This window comes from Pinus tabuliformis, chromosome 9 (genome assembly GCF_031772625.1).
Source record: "Pinus tabuliformis cultivar Carrire ecotype Pingquan chromosome 9, CPIR1, whole genome shotgun sequence".
In the NCBI taxonomy this organism is placed as follows: Eukaryota; Viridiplantae; Streptophyta; class Pinopsida; order Pinales; family Pinaceae; genus Pinus; species Pinus tabuliformis.
Genome location: NC_142307.1, coordinates 1,613,649,112 through 1,613,670,321, shown reverse-complemented (window position 1 = coordinate 1,613,670,321; position 21,210 = coordinate 1,613,649,112).

Genomic DNA, 21,210 nt, shown 5'->3' with positions numbered 1-21,210 from the left:
GTCTAGCATTTAACTCGGTTTGGTCAAACAAATATCTTAGTCGTCCATGGTCTGTCATCAACACAAACCTTCTCCCAACAAGTAATACCTCCACATTTTTAAGGCATGTACAATTATTACCATTAGAGGAAATTTTAGCCTAAAGTAGCCTCTTAAAGAAAAATCAAGAAAATAATAAAAAATGTCTAGCTAACAATTTTTTAATATTACTTTACTTTTATCTATGTTCCAGGATATTTATTAGCACAAGATTTACTAAAAAAATTTAATACATTATTTCTAATTTTTTACTTTTATCGAAATCACTCCATATATGGCACTTTTATTAAAATAATTGTCTATATATATTTTATATTTAAATTTCACTGACTATATTTATACTTTATATTTCTATATCTATATATATATTATATTTAACTATTTTTTTGGTGTTTTTTTAATTTTACTTGGAATATATTTTTTGAGAAGAATATGGTAATTTTTCCTTTCTAGAATAATATTTGTAACAATTTAACTATTTTATATTTAGCTATAGCTACATTTTATTTTTAACTATTTAACCATTTTATATTTATCTATAATGGTCTATATTTATATTTTATGTTTAACTATTTTCTTTAGTGTTTTTTTTGGGCATGGTTATTAATTTCAAATGGGCCCGCGTTTTTAATTAATATTTTTTCACTAATATCAAGATTTACATTGCATTAATAACTTTCTTGATATTATAATTCGTATGGGTAAGCTAGGTAAATAACATTAATAAAATATTTCACAGATACCCAAATTAATAAAAAATAATTCGCTAATACCCAAATTAATAATAAAATATTTCACAGATACCCCAATTAACCATTTTAAAATTATTTAGGACATGTACCTTTTTTTAAATTTAAAGGATTTTGATTGGTTAACATATTATGACATGAAAATTTCATGGGCACTTTTAGCTTGAAATTTCCTCTAATGGAGCTCTAAATCATGGGAAACATAATTCTTCTTATGTTAATTTAGTTTCCTTGATTTATAGAAAAATACATGTCCTTCTTACATCATGACTCCACCTATTCCTTCCTTACAAGCATCTGTGCAAACCACAAATTCCTTCTCAAGATTTGTTATTCTAAAAATAGGTGTACATATAAGTAATTTGTTAAGTTGTTCAAATATAGTTGCACATTATGGTGTCCACTAAAATTTGATTCCCTTCTTTTGCAAGGTGGTGGTTGGATATCCAAATTTAAAAACTTTGAATGAACCATCAATAATATCCAGCTAATCCCAAGAAATATTTGACCTCTGTGAAATTCTGAGGAGTGGGCCACTCCATTATAGCCTTGATATTTTCAGGATCCACATCAATTCCTTCCTTTGAAATAACATGCCCCAACTAGTGGACTTGGGTTTGGAAGAATTTTCATTTGTTGAGTTTTTCATACATCTTATGCTCCCTCAGTAATTGTAACACAACTATAGGTGTTTTTCATGCTCTTCTTTGGTTTTCAAATACACCAAGATGTCGTATACAAATACCAACATGAATTTGTCCAAATAAGGTCTGAGGACATTGATCATTAAGCACATGAATGTGACAAGTGAATTCATAAGCCCAAATGGAACCATTACAAACTCATAGTGGCCATATCTTGTCCTAAAGGTTGTTTTGTGGATATCTTCATCTTTAATATGAACCTAATGGTATCCAGAACTCAAATATATTTTCAAAAACACTGCATCTACTCTCAATTAGTCAAATAAATCATTGATTCTAGGTAGTGGGTACGTGTTCCTCATTCTAGCTTTATTTAGCTATCAGTAGTCGATACACAATCGCAGTGTACCATCCTTCTTCCTGGTAAACAATGATGGGGCTCCATAGGGTGATATGTTGGGTCGAATGTATCCTTTATGCAACATCTCTTTCTAATATATCTTTAATTCCACAAGTTCATGTCTACTCATGCAATATGGAGCCTTTTTTGTTGGAACTATTCCAAGAATTAATTCAATGGTAAATTTGATATCCCTTCTGGGTGGTAATCCCAGTATTTCTTCTAGAAACACGTTAGTGAATTGCTTTAGTACCAAGTGAGTTTCCAATCCAACATTGTTACCTTATACGTACCTGGTCACATGGATTGCATACAACATGCAACCTTTCTTCCTACATCGCTTTACTCGTAGCGTGGTTATTTTCCTAAGCGTGATTGGTTTCTTTACCCCCTACAGTGTTATCTTCTCACATGCATTAATAAGGTACTCTAGCAATTTTCTATTGCAAAAATATTGGTTTTGTGGGATACCAACCAATCCATGTCAATTAAAAGATAATCTGATCCCAATGGTAGAAATTTGAGAGCAACTAAAGTGGATATGCCACTCATTTCCATGGGGAATGACTCCACCATGTTTATCACCCTCCTCTTAGTCCTCATAGCCAATTGAACCAGACATGTTTTTTCATGAGTTTTCTTTTGCAAACACATTTCACTGCAACCTTTAGGCCGATATAACTAAAATTAGAATATGGGTCAGTTAAAATTAAAATAGGTTGGTTAACGACCATACCTTCCATTTTGATTATTGCATCCTGTTGGTTTGCTTGTCTATTGTCCAATGCAACATAGATTCATGGGATATTGTGAGCCACATCATTTACCGTTGTTGCTCCTCGTACATTGTACACATTTGTTTTAGTTTGTTGTTATTGAGGATAGTTCCTTTGCATATGGTTTTCTCCACAAGTCCAACATTGTACTAGCCCCTTCCTTAACCCTTCAACCTCTTCCTTTCTTGTTTTTGTGGGTTTATTTCTATTGTCCATCACAATATTTTGTTGATAGTCATTATTAGTAGGAGTGGTGAACAACCCATTCTTCCTTCATTGCTTATATCCCAAAAAGTTCTCCCCTTTTCCCTTATCTTTCTTTGTCCATTTTTGTTGAACTTCGGTCTTTTGTTTGTACTATTCATAACAATAATTGGTCTTCCAAATAGTGTCTTCTAATTTTTTTGGCTCATAAAATTTAATTCAATCTCGATAGGCCTGTGGTAACCCACTAAGGTACCTTCGAATTTTTACCTTCACATCTTTGATATATGGCACTCTTGACGGTGCTGGACCCACCAACATGTCAGGGATCTCCCCAGTAAGAAGTCCTAATTAGAACTCAGACCATTTGGTGTAGGATTCCTAGCAGTGGGTCGTACGGTAATGTCTTGACCGTGATTTTTCATAGAGGCAAGTAAGATAACTCTGTTAGTAGCAAGGGTGTGACATATGCAGTGAGATAAGGAAGGTGCATGAGAGGTTCTAACACACGGGGGTTGAGGTGAGTTCACCCCTTGGAAACCTGTGGTAGCATGAAGTTAAGAAGGGAGCACACGAGCAAAGATGCATCACAACGTAGAAGGCAAGTTAGCTAGCATTCCAAAGTGATGGTTAAACCAACAACACATTTCAGAAAGATTCATACATACATACACAAAAATAGCTATACATGCATGCGTAAGAAAACAAATACATATATCATTTAGAGTAAACAGATAACTGAAATACAATACAACATATGCATGAAACGTGTTGGCTCTTGTTATATTAAGAATTGTAAGTTCCAGTCATACAATACATCCATGTCCAACCACTAGTTCCAACAGCGAAATGTTACAGCCACAACGCCTGCTCCTCCAAAGAGATGTACTAGCTCTGCGCAGTGGAGAAGCTAAGGCTTGTTACAATACTATCCAAGCTCTCTCTAAGATAGTCCTATTGGAAGCTTGGTTGGCCAAAAGCCCTTACAATGAGTTATGAGGGACTATTTATAGCAAAGGGTGGAGTGACCCTTGACATTCCCCTTTGTGACAGTTCATCTACCCTCACGACTCTTCATCTACTCTATGACTGTTACATCCAACTATCAACACTTGAACTTACACTTGACAAGATGTTACATTACAATACACATGTACCCATGTGAGATAAAATGGCTTGAGAAAGCCATGCAAGACATCACTATGACTCGAACAACAGTGTGAAGTCTAACTCTTCAAAATCCTCACGATGATCAATAGTAGCATACTGATGCCAAGATCGGTAGTCCGCAATGGTGTCCTTGTACGCCAAAGTGACATCATTCTGGAACCTGACTCTTTCCTCCATAGCATTTGGGTACACTACTCGAGCTCCTCTTTCCAAATCGTCTGAAAGCATGTGCATCATTGTCTTTAATGCAGTCGGACTAGCAACATACTTGTGCATGGTGTCTACATTGATCGACAAGTCTAGGTCGGTGGAAATGCGCATCAACTCGTCAAAGTACGAGTCAAGCTCTAGTCGGACCTATGCCTTTTTCTTCACCTTGGTGAGAGTCCCAATAGATGGGACCGCATGTGCACGTACCACAACATCCATACTCTTGAATACACGTGCATGGGAAGCCTGTAAACTAGTGATGAGCTGCGTGAGCTTTTCATAGTTATGGATCTGACTCCGCATGCGTGCCTTCAGCTCGACCGCTCTGGGCTTCATCATCTTAGGCAAGTGAATGGGGCTCCCTTGTATATTATCATCCATGTTTTCATGTAATCAACAACAACATGCACGTTTGAAAAGATATGTGCTCTTCAAGCACATCATGAATGCCATCCGTTGAGATGGACGACTCCCTTATGCACAATACCAAACTTGGAATACAACGCCTGCATAACTGTGTTAAGGGACAATACTTCATCTAGTATTGCCTTCTTCAATTCTACTCGGGTGGACGTTTTCACCAACTCTCCTCCTTGCTTGGCTGTCTGTAGCTCCTTAGCCATTCGCTCATTCTCAACTACCAGAAAGCGAACACTTGAGCTAGTGGCTTCGGCGTGTGATCTAGTGGTATCGGCCAAGGCTGCTGGATGTTTGTGCATGTCAAACATGATCACTCGTTCCTCATACTGTGCAGGAGATGTATGATCTTCCAGAGCTGACATTATGCGATATTGCACAACTCTATGTTGAGACTCGTCGAATGAGATGTTGTGCATCTCTCCTTCCTGTTGATCTCCAAGGATCTCAGTGTCTCCTTGGTCGCTTGGGATTTGCTCATCTTCTAGATGTGGTGAAGCTAGTGGGTCAACCTCTTGGTGGTGAGGCATGATGTCGATGTCCTATTCTAACTCCTGCTGCTCCATGTCTATATCCATTTGTTCAAGCGCTCACTCTATCTCCTGGGCAACGTCCTGCTCCTATGATGGCTCACCTTGTTTGCCTGATGCCAACTATTCTGATGATTCTGCTACATGCATGGGTGTCTTTTCATCCGTCTGCACATGTTGCGGCCTCTGTTGTACCTGTTGTTGTTTTGCATCCCTCTCCTATTTGCATAGCTCTTGTTCCTTTTGGAGTTGCTCCTTCAACTCATGCAACTCCTTCTATGTTTCCTCCATTCTCCATTTCTCCCTATTCCTTTGGGTGATTCTCTTATCACGCTATTGCCTCTTCACCTTTATATCCATAGCTGCCTTCTCTAAAAGTGGATCTACTCGGAACTTGCAACTTTTCTCTTCCTCCATGCGATTGACAATCTTCCTCTTGCCCTTGTTGCGCACTGGTATGTTCACCTCTACTGTTGCTTCTTCTGGTGCTGTCTGGGATGCTACTTCACGTTGCTTCGCTAACCATTCCACAGTGAAGCTGACCTGTTCATTTCGTCTAGAGAAACTGTAAAAATATCTCCATGGGTCCTCCTCTGCCTAATGAAATGCCCCGTGGATATAGTTGAACTGTACTCTTGTGCAGTGATCTTTCACAAGACAATGTGGGTCATATGGATTGTAACTTTGGAGGTTGAATGGATACTTGTTCATCTTCTCTGCTTTGAAATCTGCATGCTTGAAACTTCGGATCTCATATAACCCAATGCAAAGAGGGAGAGTGGGCCAAGGTGCCTTCTTCTTTGAGATGTGATATGCTACTTCCTGCATGATGAGCACATCCAAGGCAAACTTCGATAGAACATGCGGAGGATTATCCACACTCTACATCTGTATGAAGGTGTCAGATGGTGAGGCATACCAATAAGCTATGTTTATCAGTGCCTCCATTGTTGCCATCGACATGCAGGGTGGATCTTGTTCGAATACCATCTTGTAAACCAGGGTGACAAAATGATCGGACATCCATGTGATAACTCCTCTGAAGCTGCATTTGGACAATATCTGACAATAAGTGTTCACAGAAGTCTCCACCGGTGACCATGCCCACTTCAAGCCTGGGAATTCCTATCGGGCACAAACTACATCCAAGATGTAGGCAGACATGTAGATTTCTGCTTACATAGTTTTGGGCAGTTCTCGAGCCTTCCTTACCTGTTCCTTCAGCTGGTGAGCCAACATAATAGACCAGTTGCATGGTTTTCCCTCTCTCTCCAGTTGGCCCAGTGTAATCGCCCAAGTTTGTGGGAAGGTTTCCATGCTTTCTTGGCCATACAGTCGACATGCGAAAATGACCAAGTATTGATATGCCTTCCATAGTATCTTCACCTTGTAGATCTGGTTGGGTGTCATCTTGAATCTAGCTGACTCCTTTACCCATTTCTTCATAATGTCTTTGGAGTTGGCATTGTTGCTGGGTAAGCTGAAGGGAGTCTCCATGGTAGTTATGGGCTATGAAATCTAATACATCTCATCATAATCCTGTGCCCTGAAGGTTGCAATATTCATCCCACTAACATTGCTCAAGGTCATTGTCTCGGGGTCAGTGTGTGAGACAATCTAGTGTATCATGTCCACGCATGGGAACACGAGGTATCGGCATGCAATACGGTACAAGCCAGACTTGTGAATGTTAAAGTATACCTGGCAGTCTTTGAGGTCTTCCCAAAATGTGCCTACAAACACATCATTGACCTCTTTCCATTTCAGTTTGATGTCCTTGTCTATAATCAACTTGGTATCTTCGTATATTGGTAGACTTGCAGACACTTACTCAATTGTTGCTCTAGTTTCACTTCCGTCACTATACTTTGATCTTGCTCTCCTAGAGGCCATTTATCCTAAACTGTTAAGAGGCGGATGAACACCTACTAGATCTGGAGACAAAGCGACATGCGTGGCAAGAAATCTGTCAGTGAAAACCAAAGAAAATTCGGGAACGACATTCCCGACATAACACATACTTGGGGATTGACTGGAAAGGATTGCGTAATTTCTTTTGGGAGGCTAGGAGATTGGCTGCTAGAACTGTGTAAAAGGTAGTTTTGGCTGTTTGGGAGGCATGACTAGCTGCTGGAATTGTGCAATGTGAAATCCAGGCTGACTGTTGACTGTTGGAATTGTGCAATGCGCAATTTCAGTTGGCAATGGCTACAAGCTCAGTGACTGCATTGCGCAATTTTCTGGGCCAGTAGTCACTGTCCCTCAGAATTGTGCAAAGCAGGTGTGGGAACAACTGTTGGGTAGAAATGCACATTTCCTGAGTGGAAGACAGAGTCTTCCCTCTCAGGATTGCACAATGCTGTCTTGGTGAGGCAGAGTTCGGGCCAAGGTTGCCCATACCTGTCGACGGGCAACTGAAAGAAAATGTGAAAGCGAATGCATGGCAATACTGAGTGTAAGCAAAAGAAAATGATCGCACATGAAAGCAATGAATGAAAGATTCAGAAAATGGAACGGCATGCATGTAGGTGAAGTGAGTCACCGAATTGGCGATCGTTCCTGCAAAACGGTTTCATGCATGCAACAACAGTGAGATAGTAACAAAAACTGAAACTGTGCTAGTATGCATGTAAATGACAACAAGCATTCAAAGAAATCAATTAAACAACACTTATACAAGCGAAAACACAAAAAGCGACAAAAATGTTGTAAAAGACAAGTTGATACCACTTACCCGTGAATAGTTGAGTTAGACGTGTCGAAGAGTCCTAGATGTGATGGGGGATGTCAGAGCTCCAAGATCGATGTGGAGAAATGAGCTCTGAAGCATCGAATAAGTAAGTTTGAAGCTCATTATGCGCATGCCACAAATCTAGGAAAAAGCAACACTTGGAGCAAATATTCTAAAACGATCTTTGCATGTAACCTCCAGTGGCTAAAAATAGTTCCCTAAATCAAGGGATGATTTTGTCATGTTTCCTTTTTCTATTCCAAGAAAAAGCAAGTTATGCATGCAAGTCAAGTTTCTTTATTCCCGGGTGGAACTGGTCAAACCAACTGCACATGCAAGAGCCTGCTCAACTGCTGGGGGAAAATGCACATTTCTGGAAGGAAGTTGGGTTGGCTGCCCAGGATTTTTGTGCAATTTATGGGCAGAGCAGCTGACTGCTGCCCAGGATTGTGCAATTCTTGGGTTGAACATCCCTACTCAGAGGAATCGCGCAATTTTCTGGATGAAGCTTGATCGGCAGAATTGTGCAATTCTGGAGCCCAGCAGGTTGCTAGATAGAATTACACAATTTTTGGAGGGAAGGTTGGTTTCCCTACAGAATTGCACAATTTCTTGAGGGATATGCTCAGCTTGCAGCTGGACCAAGTTCGGAGAAACAACCTATGAGGGGAATGCAACAAGCTTTGATAGATAGGCTGCTTTCTGCAATAAAATCATTGAAGCTTGTGTACTTGACAAAGCAAGACATGCTACTGTGAAAGGTTGGTAGGGAGGCTCCAAAATGAAGTCAAGGCAGAATTTTGGAGGGTGGTTGTAGCTGCTACAACACTTGGAGACACACTGGTAGAACTCCAGTTCTCTGAATGGACCTTGTTCATGAAAAACAAGTCTAACACCTCCGGAAGTATTGTTCAGTTCTTAGTTCGTCTTGGTTTTACACTAACATGATAGTAAGATGTAGCATATGCCAAGCTCTTGATCGATTGACACATATTGCAAGCAAAGGAAACACAGTTGTTTTGATCGCGATTGAAGGGTATATTGGTGCACAAACAATATAGTTGTCAAAGTCTTAGTTTCATCTCTGGTGTTGCTTCACTGCCAACAGGCCTAGACAGTACCCTAACAGAGTCACGCAGGAACACAAGCATCGCTCCGCTACCAGCGAGCCTGGTCAGTACCCCGGCGGAGTTACTTGCATCACCTCTCTGTGCAGGAAGCCTTTCTCCTCTTTCACCTTATTCATTTTTCATTTTCACTTTTCAATTTTTTCATAACTATGCATAACACTTATTCATTTCAAAGGCGGAAGAGGTATCCCGACTTATTGAGAGCATAAGAGGTTGTTCCTTCAGAGAAGTAGTTTATTATATACCTTTGACGTGCTTGTTAAGGTTTTCCCCTCACCTGACTCTACTTGACTGAGCTGACAAGGGTTAACCCAAAAACAACAGACTAGAGTAGGTGACACTAGTTAGCACGCAAGCGTTGTGTTTTCACCAAGGTTCATTTCGAACAATACGTATTTTCCTTTGACATATCATGGACTAAGAGTAACAAGTTCCTCATATAGAGGCATGATGATAGATAACCAAGTAGTGATAGCAGTACAAGACCTCTTGTACTTTACCCAACTTGTTTCAAGAGTCATACATGGTTTCATGTGAAACTAACCTACGAACAAAACAAGAAAACAAACAACAAAGTGAAGCAGAGGTAAAAGAAAATGTGAAAGAAAAGTAAGCAAACAAACAAGTGAAGCAGGTAAGAAATCAAGCATGTAAGTAAACAAAATGAAAGAAAAACTACTTCTACTCCTAAGCTAATAGTGCATGGAACTGATCACGTGAAGTGATATTTCCAATGCATCCATCGATACATTGGTTGACCCATGTTGGTGAAGGCTTGGTCCGCGAGCAACCTGGTTGTGCAAACTAGTAAACAAGAAATATATAACACTGTAGACAAACACCCTTGATGTTTAAAAGTGTCCATGGGACATAATTGAGTGCAAGTACATGACATGTGGTCTGTGGACTTGTCACGGTGTTGTGCGACACTGTGTGCAGCTTTGAAGCATATGCATACTCTTGATTGTGACATGCAAGAAAACAAAAGGAACAAAGACACCTTGTGTCATGCACGCGTGCTTGCAATGTAAGCTTCCTCCAATGCATAAGCGATGGGATCGTGCAGTTCGAGTGGAGGAAGCATGATCTGTGTGTAAGATTGATCTTCAATGCATACAGATGACTGATGAGGATCCTCAGGTGATTGAACAATTTCCTGATCAAAAGTGAAACTAGCCCCAAGAGAGTGAGGGCCTGACATAACCATTAGCTCAAGCTGAAGTCTCTTCAAATTCTTGGGTGTTTCGACTTCATCGTCAGATATATCATCATAAACTAGTGGCTTCAAAAAACTGGTTGCGATAGAGTCATGATCGTGATCGAATATGGGAGTAAATGGATCACGAAAACCATGATTAGAAAAATTAATGTTTTCATCGGCATCCTCATGATCCAATGAATCAAATAGAGGGGTAGATGAGAAGCAAACAAATCCATCCTCTTTGTTTTCGAAAAAGGCAGATGAAAAATCAAGTGGATTTTCAATGAATAACTTATCCTCTCCATTGTCGGATGATGGACTGACATCCGGTGTGTCCTGCAAGTGATCAACAATGGGTGCATCCATGGATGAAGATACACATGTGAAATCATGGATGGAAGGTTCAACGAAAAGGTCAGGAAAGAATGGAGGAGGCTCAGATGGAAGGGAGTCATCCTTCACCAAGTGTTGATGCTCAAGCTCCCAGTCATACTCTTCATGAATGATAGCGCATGTTGGTTGTGAAACACCAACTCCGTCAATGGCTTGATCCTCGTTCACAACAAGTGTAGAGTCCGGAATGGAAGAACACAAGATAGTATCATCTGGAGGATTAGCTGAGGATGAAGATGGAGTTTGTGGAACAAAATGCATGTGACAACTCGATAGACTCACAACCAAATCTGAACGAAAATTAAGCGAAGTGATGTTGGGAGAATGTGACAGCTGAACAGATGTGTGAGAATGATCTCCCGCATCACTCTGCAGTGGCAGAGCTGTTTGATGAGGGGACGGTGGACAGTCACTTGTGACAGTGACCACATCTGTCTGTGATTGCGCAGCTCCATCATTGAAGAATACTGATCGAGGCTTGATTTAAAACTTATTCTTAGGACGATCATATTTCTTAATGCAATACTTGAATATGTCCCAAAGATAGAAAAATTTCATCTGGCTCTTTGGAGCTTGAAACTACAAATCACGGAAGCGCTGCCAAAAATCCATAGGTGATTCATGTGGAGCCTTCCATTTTTGTAATAGTTTCTGGTCAAGATGGTCTGGATCAAAATGATAGAAAGTGTCTTCAATGAGATCACAAAAGTGCTCAAGTGAGTTCACGCTGTCAGTCGGAAGGCTTCACAGCCATTGATGAGTGGATTCACGAAGTGTGTATGCAAGCAGCAAACTGGATTGCTCGTCAGAACATCCATCTTCCTCATGAAGAATGGAAAGAAAGTCATGCAAAAACTAAGGCCAGGCCACTTCACCTTCACCATCATACGTGTAAGTGGACAAATGATCAAAAAACTCCTTCGTGATGGTAACAGATTTGGAATTCGAAAAACATCGCAAGGGGCGAAGAGTGCAAGAATCCATGATAGATATGCAAAGGGTTAGAATAGGATGAGAGGACACAGCTTGTCACCTGGCCCTCCTTCTAGCGCCAGAAATGTTGACGGTGTTGGACCCGCCAACAAGTCAGGGGATCTCCCCAGTAAGAAGTCCCAATTATACCTCACACCATTTGGTGTAGGAGTCCCAGCAGTGGGTCGTACGGTAATGCCTTGACCACGTTTTCGCACAAAGGCAAGTAATATAACTATGTTGGTAGCAAGGGAGTGACATATGCAGTGAGCCAAGGAAGGTGCATGAGAGGTTCTAACACATGGGGGTTGAGGTGAGTGCGCCCCTTGGAAACCTGTGGTAGCACGAAGTTAAGAAGGGAACACACAAACAAAGATGCATCACAACATGGAAGGAAAGTTAGCTAACAATCGAAAGTGATGGTTAAGCAAACAACACATTTAAGAAAGATTCATACATACATACATAAAAATAGTTATACAAGCATGCGTAAGAAAAAAAATACATATATCATTTAGACTAAACAGATAGTTGAAATACAATACAACATATGCATGAAACATGTTGGCTCTTGTTATATTAAGAAGTGTAAGTTCCAGTCATACAATACATCCATGTCCAACCACTAGTTCCGACAGCGGAACATTACAACCATAACTGCCTGCTCCTCCAAAGAGATGTACTAGCTCTGTGCAGTGGAGAAGCCAAGGCTCATTACAATACTGTCCAAGATCTCTCTAAGATACTCATATTGGAAGCTTGGATAACCAAAGTCCCTTAAAATGAGTTATGAGGGACTATTTATAGCAAAGGGTGGGGTGACCCTTGACATTCCCCTTTGTGACAGTTCATATACCCTCATGACTCTTCATCTACTCTATGACTCTTACATCCAACTATCGACACTTGAACTTACACTTGAAAAGATGTTACATTACAATGCACATGTACCCATGTGAGACAAAATGGCTTGAGAAAGCCATGCAAGGCATCACTATGACTCGGACAATCGTGGGAAGTCCAACTCTTCAACATCCTTGCGATGATGAACAGTAGTGTATTGATGCCAAGATAAGAAGTCTATGATGGTGTCCGTGTATTCCAAGGTGACATCTTTCTGGAACTTGACTCTTGCCTCCATAGCAACCAGGTACACTGCTCGGGCTCCTCTGTGCAACTCATCTGAAAGCATGTGCATCATTGTCTTCAATGAGGCCAGACCAACAACATACTTGTGCATGGTGTCTGCACTGTTCGATAAGTCTAGGTTGGTGGCAATGTACATCAACTCGTCAAGGTATGAGTCAAGCTCTAGTTATACTTGTGCTTTTGTCTTCGCCTGGGTGAGAGTCCCAATAGATGGGATCGCATGTGGGTGCACCACAACATTCATACTCTTGAATACACATGCATGGGAATCCTATAGACTAGTGATGAGTTGTGGGAGCTCTTCATAGTTCTGGATCTGACTCCAGATGCGTGCCTTCATTTCGATCGCTCTTGGCTTCATCATATTAGGAAAGTGAAGTGGGGCTCCCTTGTATCTCATTGTCCATGTTTTCATGTAATCAACAGCAGAATGCACGTTTGACAAGACACGTGCTCTTCTAGCACATCGCGGCTACCATTCGTTGAGATGGATGACTGCCTTATGCAAGGTACCAAACTTGGAATACAACGCTAGCATAATTGTGTTAAGGGACAATACTTCATCTAGTATTGCCTTCTTCAGTTCTACTAGGGCAGACGTTGTCACCAACTCTCCTCCTTGCTTGGCCATTTGTATCTCCTTAGCCATTTGCTCATTCTCAGCTATCAAAAAGCGAACACTTGAGCTAGTGACTTCGGCATATGCTCTAGTGGCATTGGCCAAGGTTGTTGGATGTTTTTGAATGTTAGACACGATCACTCATTCCTCATACTACACAAGAGATATGTATGATCTTCTGGAGTTCACACTTTGTGAGATTTCACAACTCTATGTTGAGACTCGTCGAATGAGATGTTGTGTATCTCTCCTTCCGGCTGATCTCTAAGGATCTTAGCATCTCCTTGGTCACTTGGGACTTGCTCATCTTCTAGATGTGGTGAAGTTGGTGGGTTGACCTCTTGGTGGTGAGGCATGAGGTCGGTGTCTTGTTCTAACTCCTGCTGCTCCATATCCGTATCCATTTGTTCAAGCGATCATTCTATCTCCGAGCAAGCTCCTACTCCTGCGATGGTTCACCCTGTTTGCCTGATGCCAACTGTTTTGATGAGTCCACTACCTGTACAGGCGTTGTTTCATCCGTCTACACATGTTGTGCCCACTATTGTACCTATTGTTGGTGTGCTTCCCTCTCCTGTTTACGTAGCTCATGTTCCTTTCAGAGTCACTCCTTCAACTCATGCAACTCCTTTTCTGTTTCCTCCATTATCCGATTCTCCCTATGCCTTTGCGTGATTCACTTATCGTTGTTACCTCTTCGCCCCTATAACCATAGTTTCTTTCTCTACAAGTGGATCTGCTTGGAACTTGCACCTTCTCTCTTCCTCCATGCGATCAACAATCTTCCTCTTGCCCTTGTCGCGCACTGCTATGTTCACCTCTACTGCTGCTGCTTCTGGTGCTCTCCGATATGCAACTTCACATTTCTTTGCTAACCATTCCATAGTGAAGTTGACCTATTCTTTGGGTCTAGAGAAACTATAGCAATATCTCCATGGGTCCTCCTCCACCCAATGAAATGCCCCATGGATCAAGTTGAACTATACTCTCGTGCAGTGATCTTTCACAAGACAATGTGGGTCATACAGAGTGTAACTTCGAAGGTCGAATGGATACTTCATCATCTGCTCCGCTTCGACATCCGCATTCTTAAAACTTCGGATCTCATATAACCCAATGCAAAGCGGAAGAGCGGGCCAAGGTGCCTTCTTCTTCCAGTGCAACCTAGTTGTCAATCCTGTCGAGATGTGATAAGTTACTTCCTGCATGACGAGCACGTCCAAGTCAAACTTCAGTAGAACACGTGGAGGCTTCTACACACTGTACATATGTATGAAGGTTCTTGACGGTGAGGCATACCAATCAGGTATGTCTATCAGTTCCTCCATTGTTTCCATTGACATGCAGGGTGGATCCTGTTCAAACATCATCTTGTAAACTGCGTTGACAAAATGATCAGATAGCCATGTGATAAGTCCTCTGAAGCTGCATTTGGACAACATATTACAATAAATGTTCACAGTAGTCTCTGCTGGTGACCATGCCCACTTCAAGCGTGGGAACTCCTGTCGGGCATAGACTATATCCAAATGTAGGCAGACATGTATATTTCTACTTGCATACCTTTGGGTGGTTTTCGAGCCATTGTTACATGTTCCTTCAGTTGATGAGCCAACATACCGAACTAGTTGCATGGTTTTCCCTATCTGGCCAGTTGGTCTAGCGTGATCACCCAACTCTATGGGAAGGTTTCCATGCTTTCTTGGCCATATAGTTGTCATGCAAAAATGATCAAGTTTTGATACGCCTTCCGCATTATCTTCATCTTGTAGATCTGGTTGGGTGTCATCCTGAATCTAGCCAGCTCCTTTACCTAGTTCTTCAGAATGTCTCTGGAGTTGGCATTGTTACTGGGTAAGATGAAGGGAGTCTCCATGATAGTTACAGGCTCCAACATCTGATACATCTCATCATAATCCTATGCCCTGAAGGTTGCAATCTTTGTCCCACTGACACTGCTCAAGGTCATCGTCTCGGGGTCAATGTGTGAGACGATCCAGTGTATCATGTCCACGCATGGGAACATGGGGTATCTGTATGCAATCCGATACAATTTGTACTTGTGAATGTTCACGTATACCTGGAAATATTTGAGGTCTTCCCTGAATGTGGCTGCAAACGCATCATTGACCTCTTGCCATTTCAGTTTGATGTCCTTGTCTAGAATCATCTTGGTATCTTCGTAGATCGGTAGACATGCAGACACTTGCTCAACTGCTTCTCCAGTTGCACTTTTGTCAGTGTCCTTTGATCTTGCTCTCTTAGAGACCATTGATCCTAAACTATTAAGAGGCGGATGAACACCTACTAGATCTGGAGACAAAGAAACATGCATGACAAGAAATCTTTAGCAAAAACCAAAGCAAATTTGGTAATGACATAACACATACTTGGGGATTGACTGGCAAGGATTGCGCAATTTCTTCTGGGAGGCTATGACATTGGCTACTAGAACTTCGCAAAAGGCAGTCTGGGAGGCATGACTGGCTACTGGAATTGCACAATGCATAATTCAGGTTGACTGTTGAATGCTGGAATTGCGAAATGCACAATTTCAGCTGGAAATGGTTACAGTCTCAGTGACTACATTGTGCAATTTTATGGGCCAGTAGTCACTGTCTCTTAGAATTGCGCAAAGCAGGCCTGGGGAATAGCTGCTGGACAGAAATGTGCATTTCCTTAGGGTAAGATAGAGCCCTCCCTCTCAGGATTGCGCAATGTTGTCTTAGTGAGGCAGAATCTAGGCCAAGGCTACCCAGACCCACCGAACGGCAACTGAAAGCAAATGTGAAAGTGAATGCATGGCGATACAGAGTGTAAGCAGAAGCAAATGGTCATGCACGCAAACAATGAAAGGAAGATACAGAAAATGGAACAACATGCATGTGGGTGAAGCGAGTCGCCGAATAGGTGAATGTTCGTGCAAAACGGTTTCATGCATGCGACCGTGGTGAGATAGTAACGAAAAATGAGATGGTGCTGGTACAAGCTAGTATGCATGTAAACGTCAACAGGAATTCAAATAAATCAAGAAAACATCACTCATATAAGTGAAAACACAAAAAGCGACAGAAATGTTGTAAAAGACAAGTTGAGCCCACTTACCCATGAATAGGTGAGTTGGATGTGTCGAAGAGTCCTAGATTTGATGTGGGATGTCATACCTCCAAGATCAATGTGGAGAAATGAGCTTTGAAGTGTCGAATACATAATTTTGAAGCTCATGACGCGCATGCCACAAATCTAGGAAAAAGCAACACTTGAAGGACATATTCTAAAACGATCTTTGCATGTAACCTCCAGCTCCTAAAAATAGTTCCCTAAATAAAGGGATGCTTTTTGCATGTTGCCTTTTTCTATTCCAGGAAAAAGAAAGCTATGCATGCAAGTCAAGTTTCTTTAGTCTCGGGTGGAACTGGTCAAACCAACTGCACATGCAAGAGCCTGCTCAACTGCTGGGAAAAAATGCGCATTTCTGGAAGGGAGTTGGGCTGGCTACCCAGGAGATTTGTGCAATTTCTAGGTAGAGCAGCTGACTGCTGCCCAAGATTGCGCAATTCCTGGGCTGAACATCCCTGCTGGGAGGAATTGCACAATTTTCTAGATGAATCTTGACTGTGAGAATTACGCAATTCTGAAGCCCAACAGGCTGCTAGACAGAATTCCATAATTTTTGGAGGGAAGGCTAGTTTCCCTCCAGAATTGGCAATTTCTTAAGAGAGTTTCTCAGCCTACAGCTGGACCAAGTCCAAAGAAACATCTTGTGAGGGGAATGCAACAAGCTTTGATAGACAGGTTTTCTTTCTGCAAGAAAATCACTGAAGCTTGTGTACTTGATGAAGCAAGACATGTTGCTGTGAAAGGTTGGCAGGGAGGCTCCAAAATGAAACTAAGGCAAATTTTGGAGGGTGATTGTAGCTGCTACAACACTTGGTGACACACTAGTAGAACTCCAATTCTCTGAGGGGACCTTGTTCGTGAAAAACAAGTCTAACACCTTCGGAAGTATTGTTCAGTTCTTAGTTCTTCTCGGTTTCACACTAACCTGATTGTAAGATGTAGCATCTACCAAACTCTTGGTCGATTGAAACATATTTCAAGCCAAGGAAACATCATTCTTTTGATTGGGGTTGAGGGGTATATTGGTGCACAAGTAGTATAGTCGTTAGAGTCTTAGTTTCATCTTTGGTGTTGCTCCACTACCAACATGCCTCGACAGTACCCCGGTGGAGTCACACAAGAACACAAGCATCGCTCCACTGCCAGCGAGCCTGGACAATACCCCGACTGAGTTACTTGCATCACCTCTCTGTGCAGGAAGCCTTTCTCTTCTTTCGCCTTATTTATTTTTCATTTTTTCATTTTCATTTTTTTCAAAATTGTGCATAACACTTATTCATTTCATAGGCGGAAGAGGGATCCCGACTTATTGAGAGCAGAAGAGGTTTTTCCTTTAGAGAAGTAGTTTATTATATACCTCTGATGTACTTGTTAAGGTTTTCCCCCTCACCTTACTCTACTTGATTGAGCTGACAAGGGTTAACCCAAAAATAAATGACTAGAGTAGGTGACACTAGTTAGCGCACAAGCGTTGTGTTTTCACCAAGGTTCACTATGAACAATACGTATTTTCCTTTAACGTATCATGGACTAAGAGTAACAAGTTCTTCATACAGAGGCAGGATGATAGATAACCAACTAGTGATCGTAGTACAAGACCTCTTGTACTTTACCTAGCTTGTTTCAAGAGTCATACATGGTTTCATGCAAAACTAACCTACGAACAAAGTAAGTAAAAAAACAACAAAGCGAAGTAGAGGAAGAAGCAAATGTGAAATAAAAGTAAGAAAACAAACAAGCGAAGTAGGTAAGCAATCGAGCATGCAAGAAAACAAATTGAAAGCAAAACTACTCCTACTCCTAAGCTAACAGTGCATGGGCTTGATCATGTGAAGTGATATTTCCATTGTAACCACCAACGCATTGGTTGAACCATGTTGGTGAAGGCTTTCTCCGTGATCAACCTGGTTGTGCAAACTAGCAAACAAGAAAGATATAACAATGAAGACAAACACACTTCATGTTTAAAAGTGTCCACATGACATAAGTGAGTGCAAGTACATGACATGTGGTCTGTGGACTTGTCACGATGTTGTGTGACACTGCATGCAGCTTTGAAGCATATGCATACTCTTGAATATGACATGCAAGAAAACGAAAGGAACAAAGACAACTTGTGTCATGCACACATGCTTACAATGTAAGATTTCTCCAATGCATGAGCGATGGGATCGTGCAGTTCGAGTGGAGGAAGCATGATCTATGTGTATGATTGATCTTCAATGCATACAGATGAGCAATGAGGAGCCTCGGGTGATTGAACAATTTCTTGATTGGAAGTGAAACTAACCTCAAGAGAGCGAGGGCCTGACATAACCATTAGCTTGGGTTGAAGTGCCTCGACAACCTTGGGTGTTTCAACTTCATCGACAGATAGATCATCATAAACCGGTGGCTTCGAAAAATAAACTATGATAGAGTCATGATCATGATCAAATATGGGAGAAAATGGATCACGACAACCACGATAAAAAAAATCAATGTTTTCATCGGCATCCTCATGATTTGATGAATAAATCAGAGGGGTAGATGAGAAGTGTACAAATTCATCCTATGTGTTCCTAGAAAAGGAAGATGAAAAATCAAGTTGATTTTCAATGAATAACTTATCCTCTCCGTTGTTGGATGATGGACTGAGATCCGATGTGTCCTACGAGTCATCAACAATGGGTGCATCCATGGATGAAGATACACATGCGAAATCATGGATGGCAGATTCACTGAAAATTTCAGGAAAGAACAGAGGAGGCTCGAACGAAAGGGGGTCATCCTTCGCCGAGTGTTGATGCTCAAGCTCCCAATCATACTCTTCATGAATGATAGCGCATGTTGGTTGTGCAACACCAACTCTGTCAATGGCTTCATCCTCGTTCACAACAAGTGTAGAGTCTGGAATGGAAGACACAAGACAATATCATTCGGAGGATTAGCCAAGTACGAAGATGAAGGTTGTGAAAAAAAAATGCATGTGAAAACTCGATGGACTCACAACCAAATCTGCTCGAAAATTAAGCAAAGTGATGTTGGGAGAATGTGACAACTGGACAGATGTGTGAGCATGATCTCTCGCATCACTCTACAGTGGTAGAGGTATTTGATGAGGGGACGGAGAAAAGTTATTTGTGGCAGTAACCACATGCATCTGTGATTGCGTAGCTCCATCACTGAAGAATACTGAGCGAGGATTGATTTCAAACTTCTTCTTGGGATGAGAAGATTTCTTAACACAATACTCGAATCACCCCATAAGATAGAAAAATTTCATCTAGCTCCTCGGAGCTTAAAACTACAAATCATGGAAGCGCTGCCAAAAATCCATAGGTGATTCATGTGGAGCCTTCCGTTGTTGTAACAGTTTCTGGTCAAGATGGTCTGGATCAAAATGATAAAAAGTGTCTTCAATGAGATCACATAAGTGCTCAAGTGAGTGCACATTGTCAGCTGGCACACTGCATAGCCATCGATGAGGAGATTCGCGAAGTGTGTATGCAAGTAGCAAACTAGCTTGTTCGTCAGAACATCCATCTTCCTCATGAAGAATGGAAAGAAAGTCTTGCAAAAACTTAGGTTGGGCCACTTCACCTTCAACATCATATGTGTAAGTGGACAAGTGATTGAAAAATCCTTCGTGATGGTAAAGATTTAGAATTCGAAAAACATTGTGGAGCCTAGGAGAAGAGTGCAAGAATCCATGATAGATATGCAAAGGTTCAAAATAGGATGAGAGGACACATCTTGTCATTTGGCCTTCCTTCTAGCACCATAAATGTTGATGGTGTTGGACCCACAAACATGTTAGGGGATCTCCCTAGTAAGAACTCCCAATTATACATCAAACCTATTGGTGTAGGAGTCCCAACAGTGGTTCGTACGGTAATGCCTTGACCGTGATTTCGCATAGAGGAAAGTAAGATAACTCTGTTGGTAGCAAGGGTGTGACATATGCAGTGAGCCAAGGAAGGTGCATGAGAGGTTCTAACACATGGGGGTTGAGGTGAGTGTGCCCCTTGGAAACATGTGGTAGCATGAAGTTAAGGGAACACACAAGCAAAGATGCATCACAACATGGAAGGAAAGTTATCTAGCAATCCAAAGTGATGGTTAAACTAGCAACACATTTCAGAAATATTCATACATACAAACATAGAAATAGCTATACATGCATGCGTAAGAAAACAAATACATATATCATTTAGAGTAAATAGATAGTTGAAATACAATACCACATATGCATGAAACGTGTTGGATCTTGTTATATTAATAAGTGCAAGTTCCAGTCATACAATACATCCATGTCCAACCACTAGTTCCGACAGCGAAATGTTACAACCACAACTGTCTACTCCTCCAAAGAGATGTACTAGCTCTGCGAAGTGGAGAAGCCAAGGCTCATTACAATATTGTCCAAGCTCTCTCTAAGATAGTCGAATTCGAAGCTTGGCTAACCAAAATCCCTTATAATGAGTTATGAGGGACTATTTATAACAATGGTTGGGGTGACCCTTGGCATTCCCCTTTGTGACAATTCATCTACTCTCATGACTCTTCATCTACTCTATGACTCTTACATCCAACTATTGACACTTGAACTTACACTTGACAAGATGTTACATTACAATGCACATGTACCCATGTGAGACAAAATGGCTTGAGCAAGCCATGCAAGACATCACTATGACTCGAACAATCGTGGGAAGTCCAACTCTTCAACATCCTACCGATGATCAACCGTAGCATACTGATGTCAAGATAGGAA